The sequence below is a fragment of the Martes martes genome (genome assembly GCF_963455335.1).
Source record: "Martes martes genome assembly, chromosome: 9".
NCBI lineage: Eukaryota > Metazoa > Chordata > Mammalia > Carnivora > Mustelidae > Martes > Martes martes.
The window spans coordinates 125,502,693-125,521,082 of NC_137896.1; positions in this window are offsets into that span (position 1 = coordinate 125,502,693).

Here is an 18,390-nt window from a genome sequence, read left to right on the forward strand (position 1 = left end):
CGGGTTTCATGAGGCTTCATCCTGTCTGAAGGCTGGTCATAGAGCAAAGTCGGGTGTATTTCAGAGGCTGATTAAAGCTCTCACAAATGCCAACTTACATCATTTCAATGACTATTAATTTAAAGAAAATATTTGCCTGGAAATAAAGAAAAACATGGCAAACCATTCCTGTTTTATCACCAAGGGTCCTTACTCTCAGTAGATCCTTTCCTCTGTCACAAAGTGGGCAAGTCTGACCTGAGCAAAGTTATCAAGGTAGAGCAATTATAGAAATATGGGCCAGATTCTTCCAATTAGGTGAGTGTGCATAGACCTTTGCCATGGTGATGGCCAAAAAAAAAAAAAAAAAAACCACCAAGGGGAAAAAAAAAACTACTGTTCAGTCCCCCATTCCCACTGTTCAAGTGATAAATGACCCCCAGCCTGCTCTCCCCAGAGCTGAGGGAGCCCTGTCTCTGGACAAAGGCCAGGGAAAACATAACAAGATTTATAAGAGCCAAAGGCAGGGTGAAGAAGAGCCGCGGGGCATAGGGGGAAAGACCACATGAGAAAATGTGGCGCGTTTTAGTAGCTGTATGTTACTTTATGATGACGGGGTGGGAGAAGAAGGGGAGGTGGGGGCTGGCAAAGGGTAAGTGGCCACCGTCAAATAGCCTAGAGTATCAGGAGGACCAGGGGGCTTCTCCTCAGTTGACTCAGCTCTCTGGAAAAAGGGAACGCTGGCCCTGAAATCCTGCTCTCACTCCTTCATTCACCCCAGCTCCTTTTAAAACAGACACCGTTCAAGAAATGTATTTAAAACTAAGGAGACAAATGGAGACAGAGAAAGAGTGGTCATGTGCTGCTGAGATTAGAAGGCATGACGGTACAATTAAAGATATTTACCAGAGAAATTCGAACCCCATTACACGCTGGCGTACAGTATGCAAGGAAGAGCTGTTTTATATCATTAAAGACAAAAACCAGGTCTATAGGTAAGCTTTAAGAACAATAAACATCCTGAATTCAAGAATAAGTCTGTCAAATGAAGGGATATTGATTTTGGAACAAGGAATATTATGTCAAACAACATTAGTTTAATTGATCTGAATTTAGTTTAAGTACTAAAAGCATTTATATACAAACAGCAAATGAAAATTAACTGCAGCTGAGCCCCACTGCTGGTTCTCAGGGGCTTCTCAGGACGCAGACGAGAACCTGGCACCCGACAGGCCTGGCTGGAGTCACGAGCACACGGCGGAGCTGGGCTTTCTTCCCCTGCACGACGATGGGTAAGGCAATGTGCTTTCTCTCAGAGCAGAGGAACGTTTAACACTGGCCTCTGACTTTTCAAAATACACAAATGCCGTTTCTTGCTCTGAAGAAATTCACGAGAAACACGGGGTGGGCCCGCCACGAAAAGTCGAGGTGGTACCCAAGTCAGTGAAATGCTTCTGGTCCAGAAGTGAATGAGACAGGGCCCTGGTCTGCCTCGGACCACTTGGCCCCCGCTGAACCGATGCCTGACTAACGCTGTCTGTGCTCCGCACAGAGCTGCCCCTTTCAGCTGCTGCCAGGCCCTGGGAGCCCGGGCACCTGGGTGTGGAGCCTGGGGCCGGACAGGTTGTCAATAAACAGTACAAGCCTCAGTCCCTCCACAGTGACAAAATGGAGTGAGACTTCAAAAGTGTCCAAACCCATTTTCCTGCCTTGTGCCCTTGTCTCCTCCTGAAAGAGAACACCCACCGACCTCTTTTTCCTTCTTAACCCCCACCCACAGCTGTCCCATAGCATCCGCTCCAGAGCGGGAGGACGCACAGGAAATGCACAGTGGAAAAGCCAGGGTAGAGATGCACATTCCTCTTTAGTTACCGACGTCTTGTGTGTGAGAACAATCATGATTCTACTGAAAGAGTCTTCGAGGGACCTCTAGCACAGCCCTCTGGGTGTGCACTGGTCCTGGGGACTGCCCTAAGTCTACTTGCTGGGGGCGTATCCTCCAGCTGCCCCAGAACCCCGTGAACGGGTGAAGCTGTGAACCACTCCGTTATGTGTCAGACTTGTTATTTAAGGTCTGGTCAGCTCAGGAGCCAAGCGTGTTTCCACTTTGTTTTCAGAAGGCCTGACAAAGGCCCCAGGATGTTGTTTTGTTTACATCTTGCCACCTGCAGAACTCTGTCCCTGAAAGCCAAATCTCCATTCAGAGATCAAAGGGCAGTTAAGTGGCACTGGAAGAAAGATCTCTCCACCCCAGCCCGAGCTTTCACTCCAACTGCAGAGTGCTGCGTGTTGTCAGATTTATAGTTTCATGTGTGAACGCGGTCGCAAAAACCAACAAAAACAGCCCCTCATCGTGGTTTTCTAGCCATTCAGACCCTTTGCCAAACACCGGAAGGTTAGTCTCAATCTACCTGTGAAGCGACATTTCTATGAACGCTCAAGATTCTGGCTACCCTATCTGTCTCGATTTTTCCTTCTTGAAACATTTTTTTTTCCTATTCCATACAGTTGAAACATTTTCTATCAAAATAGTTTTCCCTCTGATATTCCCAGCCAACATAGTCAGTAGGGGATAGAGTGACTGAGGACCTGGAGAGCGATGTTCTGGAAAGACCAATGTCACTTGCTGAGGACCGTGCAATAAGAAAGAGGCCTTGGGTCAAGGCCTTGGGTGATGGAACATTCTGGGAATGTCCATTATGGGCAGTAGGGTCTCATAGAGCCCAAAGAGCTAATATTTCTGGACTAATATTCACATTATATTTGTTAATCAAGAACATATTGAATACCTCCAGTGTTCCGGGTCTCACACAGAGATTGCATGAATGCTTGAATACTATTTCTACCTTAGTCAAGGAGAACCAATGATCCTAGCACAATCTGACTCACGTCTGCTGAAACAGAGGTACAAATGACCCACTGGAAAACCCTTGTAGACAGAAGCAATGTTCTTTCAAGAAAGAAGGCTGCTATGGTTTGGATGTATGTGCTCCTAAAGTTTAGGTGTTAAAATCCTAAATCTTAAGGTGATGTTAGTAGGAAGTGGAATCTGGCACTGAGGTCAGGTGAGCAGAGCTCTCTCAAATGGGATTAATATCGTTATAAAAGAGGTTCCAGAGAGATCTGCACCCCCTTTCATTATCGTGAGGACACAGCAAGAAGTTTGCTGTCTTCAGTGTGGTGGAGGAGCTTCACGTGGACAGGCCAGTGCCCTGATCTTGGACTTCCACCCTCTAGAATGCAGCCTGAATGGACGAAGGCAGGGGGCATGGCAAGAAAAGTGCTTGGGAAGTCCTAACTCAAGAGTCTGTCAGACGAAGCAGGTGAATGGGAAGACAGGAGATTCCAAGAAGAGGGAACCATAAAAACAAAAGCAAAGAGGGTACAGTTGATATCCAGACAATGCTGCCTAGTGTGGTGTCACTGGATGACAAGGGATTGTGGTGAGGACCTGAAAAGAATCGTAAACAAGAGCACTCATGGCTTTCTAATTTGTTACTGTCCTTTCCCCCTGGAGAAGCTGTAATGGACTGAGACGCAGAGGGTCTTTGGTTTGAATCAGTCTCCTCGGTTTCTCAGGCCTGTGACCTGGGACAAGTCACTTAACCTTTCCAGACCTCAGCCTCCTCCTCAGAAATATGCAGAAAGTAAGTTACCACCAGAGAAAAGCAGAGGTGAGGCTCAAATGGAGACAACGTGTGAGAAAGCTCTTCCACACAGCATAGGACTGGGTCTACCAAGGCCCCCAGTCATAGGATCCAGGAGAACCCACACATTATAATGAAAGGGGGTCAGGCTTTCACTGTCCTGAATTTAGAACCCTCCCCCCCCCGTAGTTCCAGCCATATGATTCTGAGCACACCCCACATTTCCCCCGGCCTTATTTTCCTCATCTATAAAACAGGAGTGGAAGGGCAAGGATTGATTTCTAAGGTCTCTTCCGGTTTAGATTTCCAAGGACAGAGTTTAAAACTCACTGGGCAAAAGCTTCAGATTCCTGAAGACCTTGTTTAAATCCACCTCCTGGAGTGTAACTGTTATATGTCTGAACATTACAAATTATGAAATATGAAATAAATATATGCATATATACATAAACACATGTGAATATATATAGACATGCATGTATATATGTAACTCAATTGTTCCAACCAGGGACATTGGTCCAATGCCTGGAGTTTCTCTTTTTCTTTCAGGATTCAACATTTGGCTCCATTCCAATGTATTCCCGAGTTTCTGAATCTTGTTCCCACAAAGATCTGTCTTCTCTCTCTGGTTAAAAGAAATGTATGCTGGGCATTCTGCCAAGCACTTGGGGGCCTTGTAGCATTCTGCTGTGACCCCTGGGGTGTGCCCCTTCCCTGTTACTGATTGTGGGAGTGAGGGAAGGCCTACCATTGCCCTGCTGGAGGTAGGCATTGAATACTGAGCCATGAAAGTCTTACCCAGGCCCAGAAGTGGACGACCCAGATCTGTGTCTCAAGGATCCCAGCCAACTCTGTTCTGATGCACTAGTGCCTTATGGAGTGGCCCTCAAGAAGAGAGGCCCACCTTCTCTTCTAGGGCCCCCATCGCTAATACTCTCTCTCACACTCAAACAGCTTATGGTTTACAAAACACAGTTGTGTCCTTAACCTTATGTAAGTTAAATCAGGTCATTATCACGCAAATAAGTACTCAATTTATAATTCATGTGCACATGGAATCCTAGGGGTTATCTTCTGAGGAAATGTCCTCTTACTGGCCTCTAGTTGTCTTAGAAGGGTCTGGATATATACCCTGCCTGGGGGTAGGGTATTCTTAAACTTAAAGGATGGAAGGGACAGGGGGTGACTTTTGGCAAAATGGAGAAAAACTAAAAGATGGGAGACTCTATGCTTCCTTTTCATGCTCTGCCCTCATCAAAGTATCTTTTCTACTTCTCTCACAGCCTTCCTCTTCCTCCTGGAAACAATTGCTTTCATGACCAAATTTACTAGTGGTCTCTAAAGGCCCTTAAAATTCTGACATTTTATGGTTCTATTTGAATTTCATCCAATTTCTTTTTCATGAGATGAAGCTTTGGTATTAAGGAGTTTCAGAAATGCTGGGGTCATTTGGGAGGACAGTTAGGGGTTTCCCTACCTAAGCAGATTTTATGGTGGATGTCCTCATGGAAATGGGAGGCATCATAGAGCCTGGTCACAGGACCTGACAGGGTCTGATTGTATATAATAAAAGGTTGTCCAGGCCAAGTGAAAGTCCCAAGAAACAGAGCCTCCTTCTGGACAGACACAGCTCTTCTACTGATGAACTTCAGTGCAGCAAAACAGATACAAGACTGAGTCTACGGGCAGGAGTATGAAGATAAATACTCCATGCTTCTTGGATTTAAGGGGTTCATTCTCCACTCGTGGAAATATGCACATGAATAGACAATTTTAATAAAATATTCTAAGTGATAAAACAGATGTAAGCAAGAGTATTGTGAGAGTACAGAGAAGAATGATTTGGCCAATCTAGGAATTCAGAAAATATTTCTTGGCAGGAATGAAATCTGTTCACGTTCCATTTTAAGTGTGCTTTTTGTTTTTTTACAGCATTCTCTTGTCCTTTCTCTCACAATATCCCTACTCCGTTCCTGTGAGGGAGTCAGGGAACAGAGCATTACAACTGATGGATGAGGACACCGGGGGAAGGTAAAACAAACAAACAAACAAACAAACAAACAAAAACAAGTTTGAGCAGATAGTTAATGGCAGAGAAAAAGAAACTGTATGTGTCTATGCTCTTGAGTGAACTGCCAATTAGCCAGAGACTGGATGGATAAATGGTGAGATCTCTAGAGTATTTAGGGCTTAGAGCAAGGAAAAATGAAGAAGATATGATAGTTTGATTGATTTGCTTCAACCAAAACTATCCTCTCTAGAAATGCATACTCTATAATTCAAAAACACTATCCATGGGGGGTGGGAGAAATGGGTGAAGGAGTTAAAAAGATAAAAACAAAATAAACAAAACAAAACAAAAAACCCATAATGCCATTTACAATTGTTCCAAAGAAAATGAAATACTTATTAATCTCATACCGACCTCTGTGCTGCAATACTAAATGCTCAGGAGAGTAATCAAAGAAGACCTACATAAATGGAAAGACATTATATTCAGGGATTGGAAGTCTCAGCATAGTAAGGATGTCAATTCTTTCCACAACAGTTTATAGATTTAATGTGTTTTCCCTACCTTTTGCCTACATGGCATATTCTTGTACATTCTTGAGAACAAAATTCAAACATCACTGGGCTGTGTTCCCTAGGGCCCTGGATCACACACCCCTTGGATCTCCTTCTCAGATAACTACTTGCTCTTTTGCCTGATTGTTTCTTTTCCCTACTAGATAGTGTGGTTCATGAGAACAAGGATGTTATTCTATTTATGTCCCAGAATTCTAATTATTCTAATTATGTCCCAGAATCCAAGTGGTAACTGCTTAGTAAATGAACAAATGAGTGGATGAATAAAGAAATGAACAATAGTTAGGAGTTGATCTTAAAAAACAGTGTCAGTGGGTTGCTTCCAGCCTCAGCTCCAGGATATAAAGAACTAGGAAAAAGCAGCATTCCCACACTGATCATGAAAAAGAGCAGATTATCTTCAGGTTTATAGCATTTTTCAAACCCATCAGAGGATAGAGGTTGCAGAGAGCAGGCTCAGAATCTAAGGAAAGATAGATGTGAAAGGAAAGAGAGGGTGTGAACACGTACTCACCTGGGATAGATCAGGACTAGATAGGAACAAAACCAATTCAGCTAGAAAAGCTGACAAGTTGTTAAAGGGCAAGTGGGAGCTGGTGGGACAGAGAACACCTCTGGGTGGGATATGGGCACAGAAATTAGGTATCTATTATGTGTGTTCGCCATGAACCTCTGGGGGTCCACACAAAAGATCAAAAGGGTCTATCATGGTGTAGGTCCAAATGAGAGAAACGGTAGCCGTGCAAGAGGGATAGGAACCTCTGCTGGCACCTTTCCCTATATCCCCTATATCTAGCTCTACTATGGAACACTGTTCTAGGGCAACACCACCAGCCTTAGGGCACAGGTGACCATACACTGAAGCTGGGGAAAGGGAGCAGTGGGAAGAAAATCCTAGTCCTGGGAGAAGAACAGAATTATGCGTCAAGCTCACAGTGCAGCCAGGGGAGGGGCAGGGAAGAGAAGGGCACCACGCTAAGACCCACGGACATGGTATATACCTAAGACCAAGGTTTACCTGGAACAACAGGGACCACACTCCACCACCAGCAGCAGCAAGCTAAGACGCTTAGAATAAAGAGCAACAGGAGAACACTGCTAGAGAGGGACAGAAGAAGAACAAAAGCTCACAAAGGAACCCTCTCTGAGGTATAGCACACATGGGAGACCTAAAGCTTGAATCATACAGATATTGCTCTGGTGAACCACACACCACCCTAGCAGAAAGCATCTCTGGAGGGATGTGAAGAATGTGGTGCCCTGATTGAAAGCAAAGCAAATACAGGAGCACTCAGAAACAGTTGAATATATTTTCTTTTCTAGAGTAGATAGAACATTCACCATGGTAAGTACAAAGAGTTCAACTGGCAAATTCTACCAAAATTGAAGGAAGAAAAAAAAAGCCATTCTACACAACTTTTTCACAATATAAAAGCAGAAGGAACACTCTCCAACTCATCTTACGAGGCCAGGATTATCTTACTACAAAAGCCAAATAAAGGCATTACAAGAGAAGAAAACTATAGAAAAATATCCCCCATTAATATAGAACCAAAATCCTCAAAAGAAAAAAATATAACACCCCTGCCATGCTTAAATAGAAAGATGATAGATAAATAGATAGATAGATAGATAGAGAAAAGGGACATTTTCTAGAGTCCCAGTGAATAAATAGAGAAAGAATGATGGAAATATAAAATCAATATTTGGCAAACAGGGAGTAATAATTAATTAAAGGAAATGGAACTATTACATGGCACAGAAGATTCCTTATCACTCTGGGACCATAACTTGTATTAACCTTCAGCTTAATTTCAAATGTTGTATATTTAATACAATATGCCAAATATTAGTATCTATTTAAGAGGTGCTACTTTTATTCATACGTCTATAAACATTCATCTATGGTGAGTGCTGTGAATTGCATAAGACTGATGATTCATAGACCTGTACCCCTGAAACAAATAATACATTATATCTTAATTAAAACAAATAAAAAATAGAAGTCCTAAAAATTTTTTTCAAAAAAATAAGCCCAGAGTTTGGAGATACTCTTGAAAGCTGTTGAAATGTGTGTTTCCATAAAGAAATCAAAACAGGAAAATAAATATTTTTGAAAATAATGACTAGAAAACATTTTAGTAAATACTTAAACTGATATAACTCATGTTTGATGCATTGATTTTGAGATAGTCCCTTTTTAAAAAAGTTGTATGAAGTATGAAGGAAACACAAATAATAAAAACACTATTGATATTGTAATTCAACAAAAAAGAGTTATGGAGTGCAGATTTTACTACACATAGATTTCAGTGATCTGAAGATCTAGAAATCTTCACACTGTTAGAAGAGCAGCTATCTTAAATGAATACTTACTATGTGCTTTTCATGGCGTTAAATATTCTAAGAATGTTGTTCTCATTTAATAATTACAACAACTCAAGTTCATTCATCTCCAATTTGGAGTGAGGAAACCACAGCTTAGGAAAGTTCATTATCTTGCCCAAAGCTACCCATCTTGCATGTGGTCAAACCAGTATTTGTAACCAGATCTGTCCAGCCCAAAGCCTTTGCTCAAAAACAAAAAAGAAAAAAGAAAATCCAACACAACCACATGCTAAAGTTTCACCAGCAATGTTAAAGCATCAGTCATGCAGCCTTATTCCTGCAGAACCATTATAAAAATTGTAAAAGCAGTAATCTTTACTTAAGAACTCATAATTATAGCAGTAGGAAATTACACATAAAGTTTGAGCCAAATCTGGACTTTATTAGGGGAATGTGTCATCAGAGAAGCTAATAATCCCCTCCACAACCAAGCTGTCTTTATGTTTAGTAGAGAAATGCTCAACAAGAGAACAAGTCACAGTCTCACTGTTTACGCTTCTTCAAATGAATTCCCTGCATTTTTCTGCCGTGTGACAAAGTCATGAAAATGGAGTGTTATGATTCAGTTAGGAAATGGATGCTATCTCTACTGTCTGTTTTCCTTCCTGTCCATCTTTTTGGATTCAAATGAAACAACAACTTCATGTCTGTAGCCCAAATGTGTGAAAACAATGGTCAAGGTGAGTGAAACTTCCTGGTGCTGAAAATATCACAAAGGAAAGCAAATAGAGAAAGCCATGGATGCAGATATGACATAAAAGGTCATCCAACCTGGTCCATCTGTGTCATCTTCAGGTGGACTGTGCAGCAGCCCAAAGATTTCAATAGTAAGTGCTTGCAAAGAGGATATCCGGATGAATGAATGTGAAGCCTGGAAATTTCCACAAAGGAGATGAGAAGACTTTATATCCAGCCAGTTGAGGCTTCTATTTGACCTCACTCACTCTGACTTCCAACAGTGTAGCCTATTTGGTTTGCAGAGCTATTTGTTGATTGTGGATCTGAAATATAACTTGCTCTAGAGTTGGAAGGAAACACATAGGAAACCGAGGTCAGCGTACTGTCTCTCTCCCTAGATTTATTTGTCTGGATCTCAGTCAATGGCAGCTGAGAACTGGGCCATGGAGAGAAGTTTTGACAAGGCAGAGAACACCATGAGAAATTCGTCATGCAGATGGTGGGTACAATTTTAAAGATTTTTCAGCAGAAGTTAAAAACTACTTTATAGCTTTAGCAAATGATATATGTTGTTCTATTTGTTTTCCCTTTGCTATAATTCAGTGGGGCTGGGGGGTATGCATTATTCTATGTAAAAGATACCGGGACTACAATCATCGTATCTACCTTCAATGCCTTAAGAAAGATAACCAAGAGAATATTTCAACTTACGTTCATTTTAACCACAAATAAATCATGAAATTGAATTCTGAACAAGTAGCATTAATGTCCAAAAAGGCAGTACAAGTTTTCACTATTGTACCCTGGCATGACTGCAAGCCCTAACAAGTCCTAAATTTTACTCACACCATATTAATAATTACACTCCCCTATGGAGAGAAACACATCAAATTCTTTGTATGATAATGGCGGCAGTTAAATCTTTCAAAAAGGCACTTGATAAAGAACCACTGTAGATCCTAGTGGCTTAGTAGACTTTAAAAGACGTCAAAACAAAACAAAAAAATAATAAAAATAAAAAAAAATAAAAGACGTCAAAACATTTGATTTTTCTCACAAGACATTACTCTTCAAGGTAAGGGGTATGTGGCTGACACCATGCGTTTATTTTTAATTAACATTTTCTCTCATTTCCTTTACCACCTCTCCTGCTCCACTCTTCACCTGAGCCAAGGGGGTAAATACAGGCTAATGACTCCCGTTAGCTTTGTCCTTACAAACATCAAATTGATGAGCAGACACCCCAAATCCTTCATTAGGTGGGTCATAAACTGAAAGAGCCCTTTGATTATAATATGATGAAAGATTTATTAACAAACATGTATTCAGCTAAATCATAGTATTGGCAGGTTTATGAGATTGTCTCTCCCCAGCTGACAGGTGGGGACTGCAGGCTGCTGTGGGAATGAAAACACTAAATCTGTTAGTGTACTACATAATGATCTAATTACTGCCTGACGGAGGGCCGCACAAGGGTCTAGAAGTTCAGAAAGTTTCTTTGGGTTTGCTAAGACCTAACACACAAGAAAGGAACATGAACCATCATTTAGGGCACAAAACTAAAATACATTAAATAAAATGGAATAAACGAGGGTTTTACAGAAGGCATGTAGTCAAGTGACTTATCTAAAAATAGTAAGAAAGGAAAGAAGGCGGAGGGGCTCTAGAAAATGCCAAGTCACTTGCAAACAGCCTTGATTCTCCATGATTCTCTAGCAGAGATATCTTGGAGAATCTTTCAATATGTAATGATTATTAGGAATTTAAAATACGTAATAAATATGTCCAACATACACTTAAGTCATATCATATGGTAAAATAAATAATAGCAGTGTTAAATTATTAGCTCATTGAAAATTAATTTCTTGTACATTTCTCAAAAAATCATGGACAATAGTCATATTTATAATACTTTATACCACTGGACCAGATGAAGTTTCTCCCCCACTGGACATTCACTCAGAATTTTAGAATGTTAACATAATGTCATATATATACGTATAGAGGTATACGCCTACAAAATGGTGTCTGAGAAATTCTGAAAATGGTCATCAAATTACCAACATTGTCTATCTTACTCCCCAGAATGCTGGAATGTTTTGTATAGTGAAGGATAACCAACTATTGTGAATTATCACAGTAATTTTTATGGGCTCAGATTTTTACAAGATGTATTTTCCTTAAGGAGTTTTTTTAAAATCCAAAAACTTATTTTCTTTTTCTCATCATATACTTTGAACCATACATTCCTTTTCCCACTTGCTATCTATTGGCTATTGCATTGTCAAACACAAACACATTTTCTAAACTAATAATTACAGGTGAAATTAACAATAAATGCCTTAGCTTGAAAAGAGGATTTAGCCATAACATATGCTATTTAAAGAAAATTTATATGCTTCTGGGTAGATGTTAAAACTGAAGAGTGATATGTAGCATAAAGGGGATTATGTTCTTAACCCCTGTATTTAATGATTGAAAGGGGAAAGAAAATTTCTGAGACTCTTAGGAATGAAAGGGACTTTAACTATCTTCTCTTCCAAACCTCTCACTCTAGATATAATTATAAATTCAGGTAACTTCTTCAAACATAGTATCCATAAACATAGCATTCATTTTTTTTTTCATATGTACACAGATGTGAAACCACAAAAGCCTCTTAAGGAAGTATCAGTCTTCTAATGTTAATAAAGATCTTTGTCATCATAAACTTCTACAGGAGAGTGAGCCACTAAAGTAGTACTTGACATCATATAATATAAAAATATTCTTTAGAGTGTGTTTGTGCATGTAACAAAAAAGTCATTTTCAAGTATAATTGCAATCATACTAGCTTTCATGTTTTGAGTACCAGTCACTATACTAAGTAGTGTGCTGGGTACTTTTTATATAACAGTATCACGTGCTAAAAGGATATATATTGCTATAAGAATTTAAAAACAAGATGCATTTAATTAGCCATTTCATCACTTTCACTTTTCAGATTATCAGAAGGAAATATTTACAGGCATATAGATAATTCCCTAGCAGGCTTTAGTAAGAAAGCAGATGTACTTTGCACCCTGCCTGCCCTCAGTTTATCATCAAAATAGTAATTTTAATAATTACATTACTATCACAGGGTTGCTCTGAAGGTAATTGTATGAAGGTTAATCCCTAGGTTCTAAGGATTAAAAGATGAAAATAAGTAACCTACAGTCTAGTAGGGAATAGATAAAATTTGAAAATGCCATACAATATAATCAACCTACAGTCAAATAGGGAATAGATGAAATTTGAAAATGCAATATAATAAAACAATCACAATATAATCAAAATGCCACACTGAAAAAAACCAGGGGTTTCCATGGAAATGTGAAGGAGGGTACTATCCTGCGGCATGAGGAGAAGGCTCCCTGAGCCTTACCCAGAATAAGGCAAAGGCATCCAGCAAGAATGATCTCAGCAAAAGGAAGGCCTTAGGATGAACAGTGAGAGACATTTTAATAAATTAAGAAGAGGAAAGACGACTGTGTCTTGCTATGGCTAGAGCAGTGTACCAGGGGAGAGAGAATAAGAGATGAAATTAATGCATGGTCTTACGAAATACATTAAGGAGTCTGGACCTCATCTAGAAAATAATGGAAAATTAACTGAAGAGCTGTTAGTAAGAGAATGACACAATCAGCTTGAATTTCATAAAGAAAACTTGGCTTGCAGGGAGAAGAGTGGCTGGAGGGGCCCAAAGAGGAGGCATAAAAAAGTTAGGAGACTATAGGTAACAATCCATGGGAATCCTCTTACATTGTTGGTGGGAATGCAAACTGGCGCAGCCACTCTGGAAAATCGTATGCGGATTCCTCAAAAAGTTAAAAATAGAACTACCCTATGATCCAGCAATTGTACTACTAGGTATTTACCCCAAAGATACAAAAATACAGATTTGAAGGAGCATATGCACCCAGATCTGTATAGCAGCATTATTGAAAAAAAACAGCCAAATTATGGAAAGAGCCCAAATGCCCATCAATTAATGAATAAAGAAATTATGAGTGTGTGTGTGTGTGTGTGTGTATATATACACACATATATATGTGTGTGTATATATATATATGTGTGTATATATATATACACACACACACATATATGTGTGTGTGTGTGTGTATAATGGAATAGTACTCTCCATCAACAAGAATGAAATCTTGCCATTTGCAATGATGTGGATGGAGCTAGAGTATAGTATGTTAAGTAAAATAAATCAGAGAAAAAGAAATACCATATGATTTCACTTATATATGGAATTTAAGAAACAGAACAGATGAATATACAGTAAGGGAAAAGAAAAAAAGAGAGGGAATCAAACCATAAGAGGCTCTTAACTATAGAAAACAAACTGAGAGATGATGGAGGGAGGTAGACAGGGGATGGGCTAAAATGGGTTCATGGGCATTAAGGAGGGTACTTACGATGAGCATCGGGTATTACATGTAACCAATGAATCACTAAATTCCACTCCTGAAACCAATATTATAGTATATGTTACCTAAATGGAATTTAAATAAAAACTTGAAATAAATACATAAGGTAAGTAAAAATAAATAAAAACTAAACTAAAAAAAAAAAAATCCATGGGAGTGACTATAACAGCCTAAATTTGAGTAATGGGAATAAGGGTGACTACAAGAGGACATCACAGCCATCTATATATCTATATCATAATTACCATCATCTAGATCTAGACAGGTAGATAGATAGATAGAAGTAGTTCTATTTAATTTTTTAAGTTTAGATATTTATTTAGTTCTTATGTCTGACTGGATATGGGGAAAGAATAATCAAGGATGATGGCAGGCTATGAATTTAAGAAGCTGAATATGATAGTACCATCATCTGAGTTTAGCATCCAAGGCAGATTTAAAAGTAAAAATAATGGCTTCAAATGAAACATGTTGACTCTATGATTTTGTGGAATGACAAGCTGTGTCCACCCATCAGACAACTGAAAATATGGATCACAAGCATACAATGGAGAGATGGCCTAAACATGGAAATTTTGAAATGATCAACATCTAGGAAGTTTTTAAGTATTTGACAGTGGAAAGAATAACCTGAGAAATATAACAATTGAGTAAATGAGATAGGAATAGATCCCCACAAAGGAGAATGAGGAAACCTGGATGAAAATGAGGGCAGTATCATGTCATAAAAAGCAAGGAAAAGAGAGATTTTAAAGAACACAGTAGTTAATTACATCAAATGTCACTGAGAAGTCAAGACAAACACTAAAATTTTTTCACTGGATTTGATAGCAAGGAGATAGATGGTAACTCTAATGGGGACAGTTTCATGAGCTGATGAGAAAGGCGGAGGTGGGAAGGAGCTGGGCATTTTACAAAGGTGGGGAGACTTGACATGCTGCATTTGAAGAATGAATGGAACTTTTTCCAGGAGAAAAATAGTAGAGACTTCTGGCAGAAACAAGAGCTAAGGTAGGGGTTGTGCATGGTTAGTGAGGTGTCTGATGTGGTCTGAGCATAGCATTCCTGGAGAGATGATGGATAGACCAATTTAGGGAACATCATTCTAGACTTTGAATGTGCCAGACTCAGACATTTGGACTTGTTCTGTGGGGCACTAGGGAGCCACTGACAGGCTACAAAGAGGCAGGTGTCAAGTTCAGAAGTGAATTTAAAACATATCCTAGGCATAGAATAAACAATGAATTTGGAGAATACTTACTATTACTCAATGAGTGATCAAAACTAATAGCAATATCCTTTTCTCACTACTGAAGCTGAATAATGTCAATACAGTTGCTCTAATCATCCATCTATAATAAACCATAACTCGACAGTGCTGTGGCCTTCAAGGCTTGTGACTTTATGAAATGCCTGCGTATATGGTAAGGATATATTAAGGATCTTTTACTACAATCGTTTGCTTTGATACATTACTTTAAAGCAAGACCACTGTGGGTACAGGGGTGGCTCAGCAGGTTAAACATCCGACTCTTGATTTCAACTAAGGTCATGATCTCAGGGTTGTGGGATGGAGCCCAGCATGGGGCTCCACACTCAGTGGGGAGTCTGCTTGAGATTCTCTCTCTTCCTCCCCCTCCCCACACCTCATGTGTGCTCTCTCTCTCTCAAATAAATAGATATTAAACAAAATATTTAGGGGCACCTGGGTGGTTCAGTTGGTTAAGCAACTGCCTTTGGCTTAGGTCATGATCCTGGAGTTCCAGGTTTGAGTCCCGCATCTGGCTCCCTGCTCAGTGAGGAGTCTGCTTCCCTGCTATGACCTCTCCCCTCTCATTCTCTCTCTCTCTCAAATAAATAAATAAAATCTTTAAAAAATAAAATAAAATTAAATTAAAAATATTTTAAAAAATAAAGCAAGACTATTGAATTTCTAATAAATAGTCAGACATTCTATATCCAAATGAATGTAGAAAGCATTCCCTTTCAGATTCTGTACTTATTCGACTTTGTAAAGTGCCATGAGAACTAGCTTGCAAATCACTCAAGATAATCTGATTCCCCCCCCTTTTTTTAAGTTGCATTTCTTTTTGCCAAGAATGATTATTTGGCAACAATTATCACCATACCCACTAGTTTGGATTCTTGGCAACTCAAACTGCCTCTAAAAGTCAACTTCAGGTGCCAAGTTGGAAACACTGCCTTTTATAAAACTTAAAAAAAAAATATTTCCCCCAAATTTGCAAGTATATCTAAAAATACAACGAAAAAATATTTGGTACAACAGTAGCCTGGTTTGAGATGTGCCGGCCTTACTTTGCTCCACAGTTACAACTCTCACTTGCCTAGAAAGGAAAAAGGCTGCGAGGCGTAGTTCCTCTGGCATGACTTTTAAGTCCCTAAACTAGCTAGGGTCCTATTAACCAATTAACACAGTTGGGTGCCACTTAACAGCCTCCACTCTTACTCAGGACCTACATCCTTTATTTGACCTTAGAACAACTACCATCCTCCATCAAATGCTTGATTCCAACAATTCAGGCATGGGGACACTGATAAGGGAACAGAAGGGTTTTCATTTCTGAAAGCAGGACGCCTGAGTCAATTTGTCCCAATTGTATCTGCACAAGGCCTATTATATGGACTGTGATTTCCAGGGATGAAAGCTGTGAACTCCCAGGTCACTTGTAAACTGATCACTCCCCAGTCTTTCCTCCTCCTGCTTTTAAGTGGTTTGAGGCTGGTAAATTGAAACCTGAAGAAACACAGAGCTCTGATCCCTGGGACCTCCAGAGCAAACCTGGACTTTGGCTGATTTGCTGTAGGAAGTAACTGCTTACTTACCTCATAATTAACACCACAAGCTGATCCTTGGGAGATAAAGTACAGAGGGTCAGACGAGAGATCATCCAGCGAAGGATTTCACTAAAGCACTGCTTTTAGTCGCTCTTGTGGCTACTTCACTCAAGAAACAATTGGGTGTAATTTCTAAAAATATTGCTGTTCATAGTAATGGAGGAAGGCTGAATTACACTTCACTGATTATGAGCTCAGCAAATCCCCCCTTGATTAATGAAGCCAAAGCACACATCAACCCGATACCGTATGGAGATGTAAAACATGCAGTTTGTTCAGGGGCAAGTTAAACAATTTTAACTATATTTCATTGTTCTATATACAAGATGACCTTTCCTCTCAGGTTGGAAGTATTTACTGGCTTACCACCCTCCATCAAATGAAGTCCCCTTTTGGCCTAGCTGACTGGCAGACTTCTGTAGCAGTCCTACTCTCATCTTTACACCATCCTCGCTTACTCTTGTAGTCTGATGAATGTGGTCGGCTTCCATGCCTCTGTACTTCTGCACAGAACACCCCTGCTCTTGGGATGCTGCCTTGTGTATGAGTCAGAGCACCGCTTCCTCAAGATCCAGCTAAAGAATCACTTGTCTGTAAAGCCTCCTCCAGCTGTATCTGCAATCCTCCTTCTCTCAGTATATTGTAGCCTATAGATACTGCATTGCTATCATGGAAAATATCAGTCCCTCCTCTAATTTGTTCATCTACGGGTACCAAAAGGATAGGAACTGAATGGAGAGCTATGCTAATAGAATGAATTGATTTCTAGTACCTTTGCTTTCCCAATAATTTGTAATCAAATTACAAATTGAGTCTAGCCTCACCCATGTTGATCAGTATCTGGGAATCAATGAAATTGGAGGCAGACCAAGTTTTTGAATGAAGCAGAGACCATTAAAGTTCAACCCAGCTCAAATGCAATAACTATTCATTCTGACTTAGAATTCAGGTAAAGATCTCTTATCTAGGAATCAAGAGGCTTAGATTTCAGCTGTGGCACTGGCATGACCCATGGGGAAGCCCCTCCCTTCCTCACTAACATTGTTCCATTTGCAGAATAGAGAAGTTTAGAATGTTTCTAAGGATATTTTTCAGCTCCAAGATTTTAAGATTCTATGAAATATTTAGGTAGACTGTGTAACTACAATGTACATTTATAAAGTCCATGCTCTAGCAGTATAGAAAACTAACCTCACTAGCTTAATTGTTTTAAGTCCTACGTTAATATACTCAAAGTTTATGGCCTATATGGGCAAGTTAGCATGATCAAGGCAAACACTTCTGCTTCCTCAGTGAAGAACTATATCTTCTAGCTCAATCTTGCAATGTATTCTACTGGTCCCAGGGGAGCCCAAGATTGAGAGTTCTCATATCATATTCAACAAGATAATTCAGAAGTCACTGGTAGCATGTATGTTGTGCTGACCCCAGGTCAACATCATTACCCTCATGCACAAATGTTTATCTCCTTTCACTCACTGCTTCTATTTTTGGACATCTATTATAAGAAAACAATCCCTAAAATTTGACATAACTTTAAGTTCAACAATATTCTTTGCAGCATTATACATACTATTAAAAAAAAGAAAATAAGCTAAATATCCAAAAATAAGGACACTGATAGATTGGTTGATAGAAGAACAATAAACTATTACAAATCCATTAGAGTTGTTAATAAGGATATATATATATACATCATGGAGATACATTAAATGTTAGGTTAAAAAACAATAAAATTTGTCTCATATAAAAGTCACATTAACATACAGAGAAAAAAACAAATGGAAACCTATACTAAA